This window comes from Vulpes vulpes, chromosome 11 (genome assembly GCF_048418805.1).
Source record: "Vulpes vulpes isolate BD-2025 chromosome 11, VulVul3, whole genome shotgun sequence".
NCBI classification, from domain to species: Eukaryota; Metazoa; Chordata; class Mammalia; order Carnivora; family Canidae; genus Vulpes; species Vulpes vulpes.
The window spans coordinates 55,234,673-55,250,068 of record NC_132790.1 but is presented as its reverse complement, the minus strand read 5'-3'; the positions used below and the strand labels follow the sequence as shown (position 1 = coordinate 55,250,068).

The window sequence follows — 15,396 nt, the reverse complement described above, 5'->3', positions numbered from 1 at the left end:
AGGCGGAAGCAGGGAGGGCACAGGCCAGTGAGAACTGTCCTGCCACTGGGTGCCTCGTAAGCTGTGATCAGTGCACCCACACCTGCCCAGCGGAGCATCTACACCAGTATGAACTGGGAGACTGCGGTTACTTACTCTCAGGGAGCTCGAATCCAGAGCTGGAAATCTGGCCGCCATTTTTGTTTTTCCTCTTTGTTTCACCTTGTGCCTGGGACAGGTGGGGCCTCTAGGGAACAAAGGCCTCACAGGATAAACAGCTCCCACTGAGCCCAACACCTGGCAAGAGGTGGGGCGTCCCTGCCCAGGCACAAACACCTGAGAATCAGCATAGCAGGCCCCTCACCCAGAAGAACTTCTGGAAGAACAGGGAAAGAGCACATTTATTGACCAAGTAATGCTGGAAAATTCCAGGACTGAGGGAAAATAGTACATAAAACTAGAAGTCCTTATTTTTCTTTTTACTTTTTTTTTCCTTTTTCCATTACAACTTGTTTTATATCAAACTAAAAATTTCCACTATTTTTTCTCTTTTCCCACCTTACCTACAATATTTTACCAACTCCTCGTTATTAAGGTTTTTCCTTTTTGCTTTCATATTTCTACAACATGCCTTAGATATATTTTCACTCCTAGATTCCTTTTAACATATTCAATTTAATTTTGGTAGATATATGATATATGGGTATTTATTTCTTTTTCTTTTCCCTGCCTCATTTTGTTTTACAATGGTGGAAGTTAACTTCTAACACACGACCAAAATACACCCAAAACCACGCGGAACACCATGTTGGTTCATTCTGTGAGATTATATTTGCTCATTCTGCCTCCTTCTTTTCTCTTGTTAATGTTTTTATGGTCCATGTTGGAGGTTTATATAAGTACTGCTGGTTTATATATATTTGGGATTGAGCATCTTCTAACATACAGAACAAAATACACTCAGAACCAAGAGGATCACCCTCTAGGACCACTCAGGTAGACTACATTCTCCCTCCCCTACAACTTCCTCACCATCCACCTCCCCTTTTATTTCTCTTTTCTTTACTTTTTTTTTTTTTCTTCTTTGCTTTTGATTTTTTGGCTTTTTATTTTTACTACTTTGTTTTAAAATTTGTTTTTAATTTTAGTGGTCTTTTGTTTTATTTTGTTCTGTTCTTCTTTTTCTTTTATTTTCTGGTCTCAGACCTCATTGGAATCATCCTGGGTGTATTTTACTTAGATGATGGTTGATCTTTTTGACTCAGCCCACTCATGCAGTCACTCTGTATTGGATAAAATGACTAGAATGAAGAATTCATCACAAAAAAAAGACTGGAAACAATACTCTCTGCCACAGAGTTACAGAATTTGGACTTCAATATGATGTCAGAAAGTCAACTTAGAAGCACAATTTTAAAGCTACTGGTGGCTCTGGAAAAAAGAGATTTTGTTACTACAGAATTGAGATCTAATTAGGCCAAAATTAAAAATAGATTAAATGAGATGCAATCCAAACTGGAGGTCCTAACCTGAGGGTTAATGAGGTAGAAGAAAGAGTGAGTGACATAGAAGACAAGTTGATGGTAAGGAAGGAAGCTGAGGAAGAAACAGAAAAACAGCTAAGAGCCCATGAGGAAAGGCTGAGGGAAATAAATGATAGATAAAGAAGGAGGAATATATGGCTAATTGGGATTCTAGAAGAGTGAGAGAGAGGACCATAAAGTATATTTGAACAAATCATAGATGATTACTTCCCAATTCTGGGAAAGGAAACAGGCATTCAGATCCAAGACATAGAGAGGACCCCCCCAAAAAAAAATCAATAAAAGCCATTCAACACCTCAACATTTAATAGTGAAACTTGCAAATTTCAAAGATAAAGAGAAAATTCTTAAAGCAGCTTAAGACAAGAGATTCTTAACTTATATTGGGAGAAATATCAGATTAACAACAGAAGTCTCCACAGAGACCTGGCATGCCAGAAAGGGCTGGCAGAATATATACAGGGTACTAAATGAGAAGAAGATGCAGCCAGGAATACTTTATCCAGCAAGGCTCTCATTCAGAATAGAAGGAGAGATAAAGAGCTTCCAGGACAGACAGAGAAACTGAAAGAATATGTGATCACCAAACTGGCTGTGCAAGAAATATTAGGGGGACCCTGTAAAAGAAAGAGGATGCCCAAAGAAATAATCAACAAAAACAGGGACTGAATAGTAATACAATGACATTAAATTCGTATCTTTCAATAGTTACTCTGACTGTAAATGGACTAAATGATCCCATCAAAAGACACAGGGTATCGGACTGAATAAAAAATCAAGACCCATCTGTATGCTGTCTACAAGACACCATTCAAATAGTCCTCAAAAGAAAGCTAGGGTAGCAATCTTCATATCAGATAAGTTAGAGTTTATACCAAAGACTGAGGTAAGAGATGAAGAGGGACACTATATCACACTTAAAGGGTCTATATCCAACAAGAAGACCTAACAATCATGAATATTTATGCCCCTAATGTGGGAGCAGCCAACTATATCAATCAATTAATAACCAAACTAAAGACATACTTAGATAATATACTAATAGTAGGAGACTTCAACAAGACACTTTCAGGAAATGACAGATATTCTAAGCGGAATATCACCAACAAAACAAGGACCTTGAATGATACACTGAACCAAAAAGATTTCACAGATACATACAAAACTTCCCATCTGAACTCAACTGTATACACATTCTTCTCAAGTGCACATGGAATTTTCAACAGAATAGATCACATACTGGGTCACAAATCACGTCTCAAATGATACCAAAAGATTGGGATTGTCCCCTGCGTATTTTCAGACCACAATGCTTTGAAACTAAAATTCAATCACAAATAGAAATTTGGAAGAAACTCAAACACATGGAGGTTAAAGAGCATCCTACTAAAAGATGAATGGGTCAAACAGAAAATTAGAGAAGAATTAAAAAGATTCTTGGAAACTAATGAAAATGAAGATACAATTGTTCAAAATCTTTGGGATACAGAAAAAGCAGTCCTAAGAGGTAAATACATCGCAATACAAGTGTCACTCAAAAAATTGGAAAAAACCTCAAATTTATAAGCTAACTTTGCACCTAAAGGAATTGGAGAAAGAACAGTAAGTAAAGCCTACACCAAGCAGAAGAGAGATAATAAATATTCAAGTAGAACTCAATGAAATAGAGACCAGAAGAACTGTAGAACAGATCAACAAAACCAGGAGTTGGTTCTTTGAAAGAATTAATAAGATAGACAAACCATTAGCCAGCTTTATTTTAAAAAGAGAGAGAGAGAGAGAGAGAGAGAGAGAGAGGGAATCCCTGGGTGGCTCAGCGGTTTAGCACCTGCCTTCAGCTCAGGGCATGATCTTGGAGTCCTGGAATCGAGTCCCACATCGGACACACTGCATGGAGCCTGCTTCTCCCTCTGCTTGTGTCTCTGCTTCTCTCTGTGTGTCTCTCATGAATAAATAAATGAAATCTTTTAAAAAAGAGAGAGAGAGAGAGTGAGAGAGGACTCAAATTAATAAAATCATGAATGAAAGAGGAGAGATCACAACCAATACCAAAGAAACACAAACGATTTTAAAACATATTATGAGCAGCTATATGCCAATAAATTAACAAGACAGGAAACAACAAATGTTGGAGAGGATGTGAAAAAAGGGGAACCTTCTTACACTGTTTGTGGTGGGAATGTGAACTAGTACAGCCACTCTGGAAAACTGCGTGGAGTTTCCTCAAAGAGTTGAAAATAGAGCTACCCTAGGACCCAGCAATTGCAGGACACCTGCACCCCGATGTTTCTAGCAGCAATGTCCACAATAGCCAAACTGTGGAAGGAGCCTCGGTGTCCATCGAAAGATGAATGGATAAAGAAGATGTGGTCTGTGTATACAATGGAATATTCCTCAGCCGTTAGAAACGACGAATACCCACCATTTGCTTCGACGTGGATAGAACTGGAGGGTATTATGCTGAGTGAAGTAAGTCAATCGAAGAAGGATAAACATTATATGGTCTCATTCATTTGGGGAATATAAAAAATAGTGAATGGGAATAAAGGGGAAAGGAGAGAAAATGAGTGGGAAATATCAGAGAGGGGGACAGAACATGAGAGACTCCTAACTCTGGGAAACAAACAAGGGGTGGTGGAAGGGGAGGTGGGCGGGGCGTTGGGGTGACTGGGTGATGGGCCCTGAGAGGGGCACTTGACGGGATGAACACTGGGTGTTATGATATATGTTGGCAAATCGAACTCCAATTAAAAAAATACAAAAAAATAAATAAATAAAGTTCCTTCTAGAGAAAAAAATAATAAGATTTTAATAATTACCAAACTTTAATTCTGTGGAGAATAGATTGCCAGTGCCTATGTTCCGTTCACATGAATCCATCATATATTACACCACAAGGTCCATGTAGGGCTCTAAAAAGTATTTGCAGGTCAAGGTTCTCTAATCAAAATGCAATAAACTAGAAATTAATGAGAACATTTTAACCTTAAAAATAAAGTCACTTGGAATTGTTAAAAAACCACTCTCCATAATAACTCTTTAGTCAAAGAAGAAAGGAAAATGGCCCCTAAAAATTTAACAAAACTAGGAATACCACATACCATATCTTAGAAATACAGATTTTTGATCAAGTTACCTTATCAATTAATTATTAAAAGCTATATAGATTGTGTTGGGACAATAGGCTTTCAATAATTTGTGTTGGGACAACAGGCTAATAAATTGACCCTGGTGATAAAGGAAGAATATAGGCTATGAAGATCTAGGTCATTTTTGAAACAGATAAGGCAGGATAGGAACAAGGAAGAGTGTTACTCTGCATGATCTTAGGAGGCAGGGAAAGCCCACTGTTACACAAGCAGTATGGACTGGTGTCGAAAGAGATGAATAGAATAGCCTGGAACAGAATAGAGACTTCAGACATAGACCTCAGTTTGTATGTGACTTTGACACATAGTAAACGTGACTCTTCAAAGCCCTGGGGAAAATGGTGTAGTTGATATACAGTGCTGAGAAAACTGATTCTCTAGGACATGAAGTGTTGATGCAGGGAAGGAATCCCCAAAGGCCAACATACCTATCAAGATATTCACACTCACAAGAAAGAAAGGAAATAAAAATTAAAATGCCAACAAGATATCATTTTATATACATTAAAATTCAAATATTATAAAGATGGTGAGGATGTCAGGAAACAGGTTCCCCATGCAGTAGCAGCAGGCATATAAACTAGCACTGTTCTGAAAAGCCACCTAACTTTTCTCAGCAAAATCAAGTGTGCACACACCCTGTGATTATCTGTCCTCTCCAGAGCATACGTCTTAGACATTTTCCTGCAGATTAGAAAAAGGGCATCTTAGAAGATGTTTTTAGTGTCTGCTTTGGATGTTGGAAACAATCTGATTATCCAACAGTTGGAGAATAGGTAAGTTAAGGTAGAAAATACTGAGAATATAATGCTATTTTTGCTTAAAAGTAGTGAAAGAGATTTCTTTCAGCACATTTAAAACGTGATTACTTTCAGCAGTCATTTAAAATATGGTGTTGGTTGAAAAGGGTAAAAAACAGAAATCTATGGCATAACACCATTTGCTTAAACTTTGCACACACACATAAACACACAAAATGACATAATAGTTTCTAAGGATAAAGTAATTTAAGAATATGTGTAAAGAATATTAAAATGGATATCTAAAGAAAAAAATGAATGAGTCAGTGGAAGAGGGATAAAGATGAAATCAAATAAATGGGTAATACAAGGGAGGGCCCTACATGGACTTATGATTACAGTAGGCTGATTAATTCAACTTCCCTATCTGTATCTACTTTTCAAAGTATAATTTAACATGCTAGCGTGCATGCTTATCCTTTAGTTTAGATTCAGCCAGTTATTTGCAAAGGATCTTCTAGTGCAAGCACATTCATGATCATCTTTTCATGCAATTCTCATAAGAAATATGGATGTACAATTGTCTACATTTTGCAAAAAGGAAACAGCTCCCACTTCTAAGGAATTTGCCCAAGGTCACAAAGTAAGTTAGAAAGAAAAGATTGTGACCTAGGACTATCTGATGCACTGCAATCCTTCTAACATACTCCACAGTTTCTGTGTATGACATTAGGGTGCTTGAAACATTCAGACCGTTGATCATAGATCATGTTACTAGGCACTATAGATGCTAGACTGGGTACTGACTCTTAAGAGCAATGAACAAAGATATTGATGCTACTGTGATGGTATCAATCACTACAGAGTAGCCCAAGAATGCATGGATCCTGCCAGATGGCTCCATCCTATGGAACCCCCAAAGGAACTCTACACAAGAAATTGTGGGGTGTTTAAAAATGCAGTTGGAGGTTATGGCTGAGACCTCCATGTTTCTTCCCTCCTCTATCTGCCTGAATCTACTGAATCATAACTGTATCCTCTTTGGAGGCAGATGGAAGCAGGAGAGTGACTAGAACTTTAGGTAGTCATAGTGTCTATCATAAGGCAGAGCAGATATTACATGGTACTTCTATCTTTGTACCAGAGTTTCAACTGAGGCTCCAAAGCAGGATAAAATGAGTAAGTGCTTCACACAGAGACACACCAACATCTGTGTCCCTTTACCCTGAATGCACTGCTAGACAACATTGTATGGCCTCCTCTTGCATGTGAGTGGAGCCCTACAATGGAATTCCATTTCAACAATGGAATATACATGGAAGAAACTCTCACCACCTAGCCAAGTCAACTAAAAATAGAGCTATCTTTCTTGCATCAATTAATGATTTCTGTGAAACAAACCATCTCAAACTCAGCAGTTTTCAACAATTATTTATTTAGATCACAATCCAGCAGATCAACAAGAATCTAAGCCGGGCTCCATTAGGTGGCCCTTCTGGTCTCATTATGGCTCCCTCTTGTGCCTGGAGTCAGATGGAGGTCAGCTGACCTCTCTATTTGTGGAATCTATCTGGCAGTTGGCTACAGTGACAGGGCAGCTGACCACATGTCTCTCATTATCCAGCAGACAGATCAGATGAATTCATATGGAAGTGGCAGGATTCATGGAAAAAAAAAAAAAAAAGCAGAAGTGTGCAGTTTCCTGAGGCCAGAATCAGAACTAACACAGTGTCATTCTACCAAACTCTATTGGCCAAAGAAAGTCACACAGGCAACCCAGGATGAAGTGGCAGGAACCTAGACTCAACCTTTTGATGAGAAAAGATACAAAGTCAAATTGCCAAGAGTGTGTGTTCAAGGAAGAGTAGAGAACTGGGGCCGTGTTTGCCATCTGCCACACTTCCCTATGCCTTCTCTTATACTACCGGCCAAATCCTGTAAAGGATTTCAGGGCCTTGTAAAGATTCTTAAACCAGAGTCCACAGATATCCAAGGGGTCCATTTTAAGAAATCCATTAACTTTGATGGGAAAAATATTGCATTGTTATGCTCATTAACCTTCGAAAATGCATAAGACATTAGACCTGCCACCTCAGTCTTATTAGCGAATATGTTTCTAAAGAGGTATGCATATGACTTTCAACACATTTTATTAATATTTTGATCACTGTATCCTATTCACTTAAAAACATCATTCTGAGAAAGAGCCCATAGGCTTCACCAGACTACCAAAGGAAGCTATGATACAAAATAAGTTCTCTCCACATAGAAGATAGCAAAGATACTAGTAAAAGAAGCTTAGATACTAAACAGCTGCACAAAGAAGAGCTACCCCCAACACCTACCAACCTACTTTGATCAAGGACATGATAAAGAAGAAAAACTATTATTTGAAGCCCCTGAGATTCAGCATCATTGTTACTGCACTTAGCCTATGCTGGCTTATGTATTATGTGACACATCTACACGGTTTAGACCACTACATGACCAAACTCATTCATTGCATCTTTGACACCCAGCCTACATAAAGTAAGTTGGGTTAATAAAGGTAGAATCATTAGAGAGGATTCTTACCCCCTCTTTTAATCCACAACAAATGGGAGTCCCAAAAAACTCATTTTTAGGAATGGTATTACCTGATCAAAGGAACAAGTAGAAACTTCCTCTCTGCTGGAAAGTTGGTAGAACCCAAGAAACTTGTGATAGAGTGGTTGGAAGAACTGACATGGGGTTCCTAGAATCTTCGGAGATGTGAAAGTGAGAGGTTAGTTGATACATCACCTGAGGGCAGAATAGAAATGAACTGAACTTTGAGAATTTGGTGGATCAGGGGAGTCTAGTTCCTATGTAGACTATGAGAAGGTTTTAGCTCAGGCTGCCACTACCTTGAGGGACCCATCCAAGAGGACTTCCTATGGGGCAAAGCATCCAATGTTGTGCTTTGGCTAGCTGGATATTAGGAGGAATTGGAAGAGGTCAGAGGCTGTGTCCATTCCCCAGAAAACAGTGAGGCATAGAATCCCTCATTGGAGGTCTCTGAGAATGCACAGAAGAACCAGCAACTGGATACCTCCCTTGATAGAGGGCTTTTGGCAGCCACAAGGGAATTACAACCGGTATAGTTTACAAAAGCAACGATCAAACAACAGATTTCCTTCTCCTGTAAACCTTCTACTCTATATTCTATGGCTCTGAAGAAGCCAAATTCAGCAGAGTTAGTTGAGAAGGATGCAGGACAAGGAGACAAAGAACAAAATATAATCTCTCCTGTTCCCCGTCTGTCCTCAAGCCATGAGCTAAATTTGACTTTGAATTGGAGAGTCTAAAGTTTTCATGTTGGATTAAATTGGACTTTTTATTCTTGAAACTGAAATTAGTCTAATACCTCAAAGTGACTGGAAAAAACCACCCGAATCTTCCTGCAACATCATCTAAAAGGTAGGGAAATTTTTCTTACAAAAAGATTTGTGGAGAAAGAATGATTCCTATTTATACTCTATTAAACCCAATGACAAAAACAATCCAAGCCTACTCACAAAATCCACCAGAAGGCTTTCACATCCTACAGCCCAAAGTTTCTTCCACACAGTTGAACTGGCTAAAAGGAATCAAAAAGCAGCAGGACTTCACACAGACTTGGCAGGTGCACATTGGCTGCAACCATGCCATTGGGAAGGTCAGGCCTGGGCCATTCCTAAGATATTCTGAAGTTCACAAGAGTACATGCTTTGTCACCCCCAACTGAACCATTCTCAATAGAATCTCAGGTGTTTTCTCTACTGAAACCTATCTCATAGCTACAAAAATATCCAAACTCTGCAGTTTCTCCCTTGAAATGTGTCTGTGAGTCCAAATCTCTTATTTCCCAAGACATGTTTATTTTAAGCCAATTTGTCCACTATGTTCTTTCTCTACCAACAAAATATGTCATATAAAATAATCCCAAAGATCAGATGCATGATCACGTACAAAAGATATATTTTCTGAAAATATATACTTAGCAGTTTTTCATGTTTTAATGTGATTGATTACTCTTTCAATCAGCATTACCCTCATTAGCCATGCTGATCTGCTGAGATTCGCCCTAGGAGAAAGGGCCAGAGAAAGACGTGAGTTTGGGTGTTGATAGTTAGTTAAGCTACACATAACAGACACTGTAAGTCCCTCATGCAGAATACTCAGACCTTGCCATTTTGGTTGTGTAGACAAACTTCCAACTATCAGCTTCTGTATCTTTTTACCTAATGTCTTTTTCCAAAGCTCCCAGCAAGACTTTGAGTCTTGGGAATGCCAGGGAATTAACATTTCCTAGAGCAGCCCCCAACTGATGATTGATGGGAGTTGGTGTTTAAACACCCCTCCCTCACTGCAGGGTTGGAAACTTCTGAGTCTGGTGTTCTACTGTTTCCCAGAGCATCCCTATGGGATTAGGCTCCAGTTGCCCACAGTGGTAACTGGCTTGTTAACACACCCTTTATTGTCCCTGTCCCACTTCCCAATCCGCTTCCTGAGTTCCCCTCACACCTCCCAAACAAATTATTTATACTCAAAATTTTGTCTTGGGATCTGCTTTCCCTAAACTGAAACAACATAATAGCCCTGACTATTGGTTAAATGTGACCCCAAAGATCATACCCTAGGCTCCAAACAGTCTTATTCCCTTCTCCTCTCAGGGGAAAAAACGGTAAATGGAGAGAGAAATGTGTGAGGTCAGAGAGCAGAAAGCATTCCACAGCCCATTCAGGGCAGTGAGAGGCAAACCCAAGCCTTCAGTTTGCTTTTTTCTCCCTGGAGAGGTCTCTGAAACTGCCTGCCATAGAGCTTTTTGCCTCTATTCCCAGACATGGAAATCTTCATGCTTTGTTTTAATGAAAGTAGACACATCTGAGAAAAGTGGACCTCCTGAAAGCACACGTGTTTCGTAAAGCGTTCTGCTATCCTCTGCATCTTTTTGAAAGCATTCCTTTGAAAATTGTTGGTGCTGGTTAACAAGGTGATTTTCAGAGAGGAAGAACAGATGCAAGCATGTGACTCTCATCTGGACCGTAATACCACATAAAGTCAAAGGGAAACAAAACACCCAGACTCAGATTAACTGTGATAGATGGCTCCTAAGCATCAGCCTCTGGTGGGAACCAGACTTTTCTGTTCCACTTATCATGGAGAGCTTGCCATTACCTCTCCTCACCACAAAGGGAAGTCCTTACTTCCATCAAACTCCTCACCACTTGCTTTCTTCCTGGTTTTTCTATTTTTGTAGTTACAATTCCATTATCACATTGCTTCCTCTTTGGCTCCCATCCCCCTCCAGAGCCATCTGACCTTCATTTCAGTGCCTCATCTCTGGAAAATATGGTTTAGTACTCCAGCCTCACCTCAACAGGGTACCAAGACTAAAAATACTTTATTCCATAATTCCTGGAGATTCTTGAATCCAAATCATGACATCAACCAGAGTTGCTGGGATTCCAGATTTATGAGGTTAATTAATAATCCTTTAAATGGTCTTCAGTCATTTAAAGATGAGCTTCAATTTAGCATTTTGCAATTTATGCCCTAAAATGTTCATTCCTATTGACAATAATAATAGTAGTTGTAAATAACACTTATATGCACAACATTTAATTGCTATATTAACTCATTTAATTCTTACAACAACCCTATGAGGTAAGTATCATTTCCTCTATTTTATAGATGCAGAAACTGAGGCAGTAGAGTTGGAAAAGGACTTGCACAAGCTCACAGGGTAAGTATGGCAGAGCCAGGATTCAGGGCTGCCACATACAGCTGTGCAGGTTGTGCAGTGCAACTCCACTAGAAGGAAGCATTCTCATCAGTTGATACACAATTTTCTCAACTCTACACAACAGGATCCAAACCCAGGAGGAGTCTTCAAAGTTCCTATGGGTTCTCTAGTCAAAGGAGTTAAAAAGCAGAGCACAACCTGCTCAGCAAGGAGTTTTCTTCTCCCTATCCCTCAGTGTGTGCTCTCTCTTGCTCTCACTATCTTTCCAATAAATAAAATTTTAAAAGAAAAGCAGGGCACAATATTTGTATATAAAGAGAAGAATATTTATAAAAGGAAAAAACAAACAGAAGCAACAATAAAGGAATCGCTAAGCCATTTATATCAAAACCACTTCATAAATCACTTTCACAATTAAAAATAATGCTTAAAAAGATATATTTTAAAAGTTACCTTAAATTATGGTAAGAGATGAAAAGAAGCAACATATGAATCTAAATTTAAGTCTGTAAGGTAAAAAGAGAAACACACCACCCACCTTGAGCTTCTGACATGGTGTCATATTCTGGGACCAGACAGATATATGTGGCAAGTCAATTATACATTAATCATATTATCATGTACAGGGCAGCAACTAGTCCTCAATGGATAAAAATATTTCTAGCTTTAAGTTTTCTTTGCCTGACATCATGCTTATTTTATACATCCATGATGTTCAATTAGGATATTTTAAACATTACTGACAAAAGAACTCATTTCAGAGTAAGAGAAGGCAAGTAATAACTATTATCAATGGAATCTACCAGACTTACCATTACCCCATTACCCAGAAGTAATTAGCCTTAGGGAACCATACAATATTTTATTAAAGACCAAACACAGTTACAAGGGAAGTGAATCTTGAGGCCATATGTGTCTTTCTTTCAGAGTCTACTATGTATTCTCAAGATGAATAATAATAATTGTTCTTTCTCATAATCAGGATGCAAAACCCCAGGATCTAAGCACTAGATGCATGTGTAGAGCCTCTAAATTTCTTGCAAAAATTTCACCCTCTTTTCCTGAGATTCTAGATGGGGGAGTCTAGAAGTTCTCCAAGGAATGATTGTTTCCTCTAGAAGATACCACTTTATTTTTTCACTAAATTAGAAAAAGAGGCCACCAGGCCACTTCAAGCTTCTTTGCTACCAGGCCAAAAACTAATAGGGCATTGGAATGTAGTATATAACTTTTAATCTCTTTTTCTTCCCAGCATCATTTCCTTTGGAGTCAGCCCTTTCCCTACTCTATATGATCCTAAGGGGCTGCCATTTATGGAATCCCATCCTTTTGAACCTTCTGACCATTAGAATGGATATATAACTTAACTTAGCCAGTTTCTTCCTCTGTCCCAGATATTCTATTCTTGACTGAAGACACAAAGGGGCACAAAGTGGTTTGAGCAACACCCTAAAGAATCTGTACATAATGTCAGTACTCTAAAAAGTTCCATGAGTTGTTCCTTCAAGATGCCTTGACCAGGCCTGGTTCCTGCCCTTTCTAAGACCTGATTTTCATCTATTCCTTTGATTCTATGCACTACATTGTATGCTTCTTTGCTTAGTTTTAAGGAATTGGTTCTCACGTGAAAATATACCCTTCTTTACTTTGCTAGGGTGGGACCCATACACTTGTTTTTAAGGCTGGATCCACATTTGACTCTGCCAAAAGAGGGAATGAAGGGGAGCCTGAAAGACAGGAGGGAGAAAGAACTTGCTCCTCCTGCAGACACATTACTTTTTTCAGTGACACCTAGGCAGCATCTCTTCACCTCAATAGCAGTTGATTCCAAAAACAGTTGGTTCTAGTAACATCGTTTCTATTGCTCAGCTTTTATTTCTGCACACTCTAGCCTCATTATTTCTCTCCTCACACTCAAATTACCAGCCCCAGAGGCAAGGCCTTCTCCTCACAGGTCAAGGTCCCAGCTCATTAGGGCCCTGCCTGCAAATCTCTAGATTCTGATTTACCCAACCTCTTCCCTTTGTTTCCGTAGCCCTCAGAGCGCACTGGACCCTTGCAGTCACTAATTTTGTATTAATCCTAATGTTCTATATTTGCTTTTTCTGGCCTCCAGTACCCAATTAATCCAAACTCCTTTTTAAACTCCCCTCTGTGAAAATAACTGGTATGTCTTTTCTTTTCCTGAATGATCAATCTTCCAGTACATTCCGGGTTTCCTTTTTTGAAGTTAACCAGATCTATTGTTGTTGATTGAAACCTAAGTGACTCATATATTTATTCTTTACCCCTGTGGAAACTGAACTGCCCATGGCTAGTGAACTTGCCCAAAGTCACATAGCTAATCACGGTAAGGTTGTGACTCAAACTCAAGTCTACCTCATTCTAAAGCAGTCTTTGCCTTCTACTCTAGATGACAAAGGTATTAGACTAAATATTACTTTTAAAAATAGAACTTTTTGGGGTGCCTGAGTGGCTCAGTCAATTAAGCATATGATTTCAGCTCAGGTCATGAGGCCGTGTTGGGACCTCGCTCAGTGGGGAGATTTCTTGAAGATTCTCTCCTTCTGCTCCTCCCCCCACTCATGTGCCTCTGCATGCAAGTGCATGCTTTCTCTCACTCTTCCTCTCTCACTCTCTCTCTCAAAAAAAAAAAAAAGAAAGAAAGAATAAATCTTAAAATAAAATAAAAATGGAACTTGTCAACTTCTTGCCTGAGCAAGATAGCATAGTCTTGCCCTGCCCATTTCTCCTCACTAAGTACAATAGTACACACTGCAAATAACTCAAGACAGCCAAAGGGGAACTCAGAAAGGTGGAAGAGGACAGTGAACTGGTTTGAGACCCCAGGATTGGAGGAATAACACCGAGGCAGGGCATTGTATGACCTCCCAACCTATAAAGGAGGCTATTCAGGCCAGGTGTTTCCTGATCCATAGCCTAGCAACAGAAGGCAGCCCAGAGTTCATTTTACCCCTATGCCAACAGGAGTCCACTAAAGCATCAGATGAGCCCAGCAAGTAGGGCCAATCAGAAGCCCCACTGATAACAAGGATCCAGGAGACACTTTTCTTCCCCAATGACCTGAGACACCTCCTTCAATCCAGAGATGCCACACAACTAGGAGGCACCAGAAAGAAATACACAAAAACAAGAGGACGTCATGCTAGGTGGATTAGTTTTATAGGAAGTAATAAGAAAAAAGACCACAAGGAAAAAAAATAAAGGCTTTTTTCCTGAAAGCATTTGCTGCTATCAGATACAGACAAGGCCCGTCAGGTAGAAATGAAGTCTGTGTAGGCATGACTCAGAGCCTCCTGGAATACATAGCTGCAGTTAGTCCATATCCTGGCCACTGGGGACAAAATCAGGTAGGAGGGTTTGATCTGTCACCCTGCAGGTGACAGGGACACAAGATTCCATACTATGCCTGACTTTGTTTAGAATATGGCATTCAATAGAGTTTTGCAACCATCGTATTTTTCATATATCCTATTTTTAAGATTTTTTTTATTTGAGAGAGAGCACAAACAGGGGGGAGGGGCAGAGGGAGAGGAAGAAGCAAACCCCCTGCTAGGCATAGAGCCCTGATGAGATGAGGGGCTCAATTCCAGGACCCTGAGACCATGACCTGACCTGAAGTCAGACGCTTAACTGACCAAGCCACCCAGGTGCCCCCAGATATCTTATTTTTAAGAATTTTATCTTTTACCTATTTATCTTCTTCCAGAAATTTGTTTTAAGTTGATGAAGAAGCAGAGAAATATTTTGCAACATGGAAGCAAAATCCTATGCCTGAATGGAAGTGCAGAAGTAGACTGGGGGAAAAGTGAAAAAAAAAACCGGCTAAATTTGTGAGTCAAGAGGGTAAACTTCTAAAACAGCTTGGTTTCAAATTTTATTTCTAGTTTTGCAAAGTAGCATTCTAACTAGATTTTCCTCCCTTATTTCTATAAAAAGCACGATTTGGCCCAGGCAGCAGTCACCAGGGAACTCTCAGGGCTTGGCTACCTGCAACAAGCACTTCCAGGGAGTGACCTTACAAGTCAGTCTCAGGGCATTTACAAAAAGAGAGAAGGAAGCCAGCACCCAACAATTTTCCTGGATTTGTGATCCCTCTGCCCTAATCATCTCCTTACTCAGAATAAGGAGCTTTGGGGAGTGACAAGGAAGAAATAGATGAACAAACTACACTTTCAAGCTGTACATTTCCTTGCATCACACCCTAGAGCATTAAA

General features: G+C 39.5%; 1 long non-coding RNA gene and 1 pseudogene across 1 annotated transcript in view; one reads left to right on the top strand and one right to left on the bottom strand.

The window, feature by feature from the left end:
* The window catches only part of LOC140594433 (uncharacterized), a 431,755-nt gene that overhangs the window by 357,982 nt on the left and 58,377 nt on the right, over positions 1 to 15,396 (bottom strand). The gene's annotated exons all lie outside the window — the stretch shown is intronic.
* The window catches only part of LOC112933252 (lysophosphatidylserine lipase ABHD12 pseudogene), a 44,527-nt pseudogene that overhangs the window by 362 nt on the left and 28,769 nt on the right, over positions 1 to 15,396 (top strand).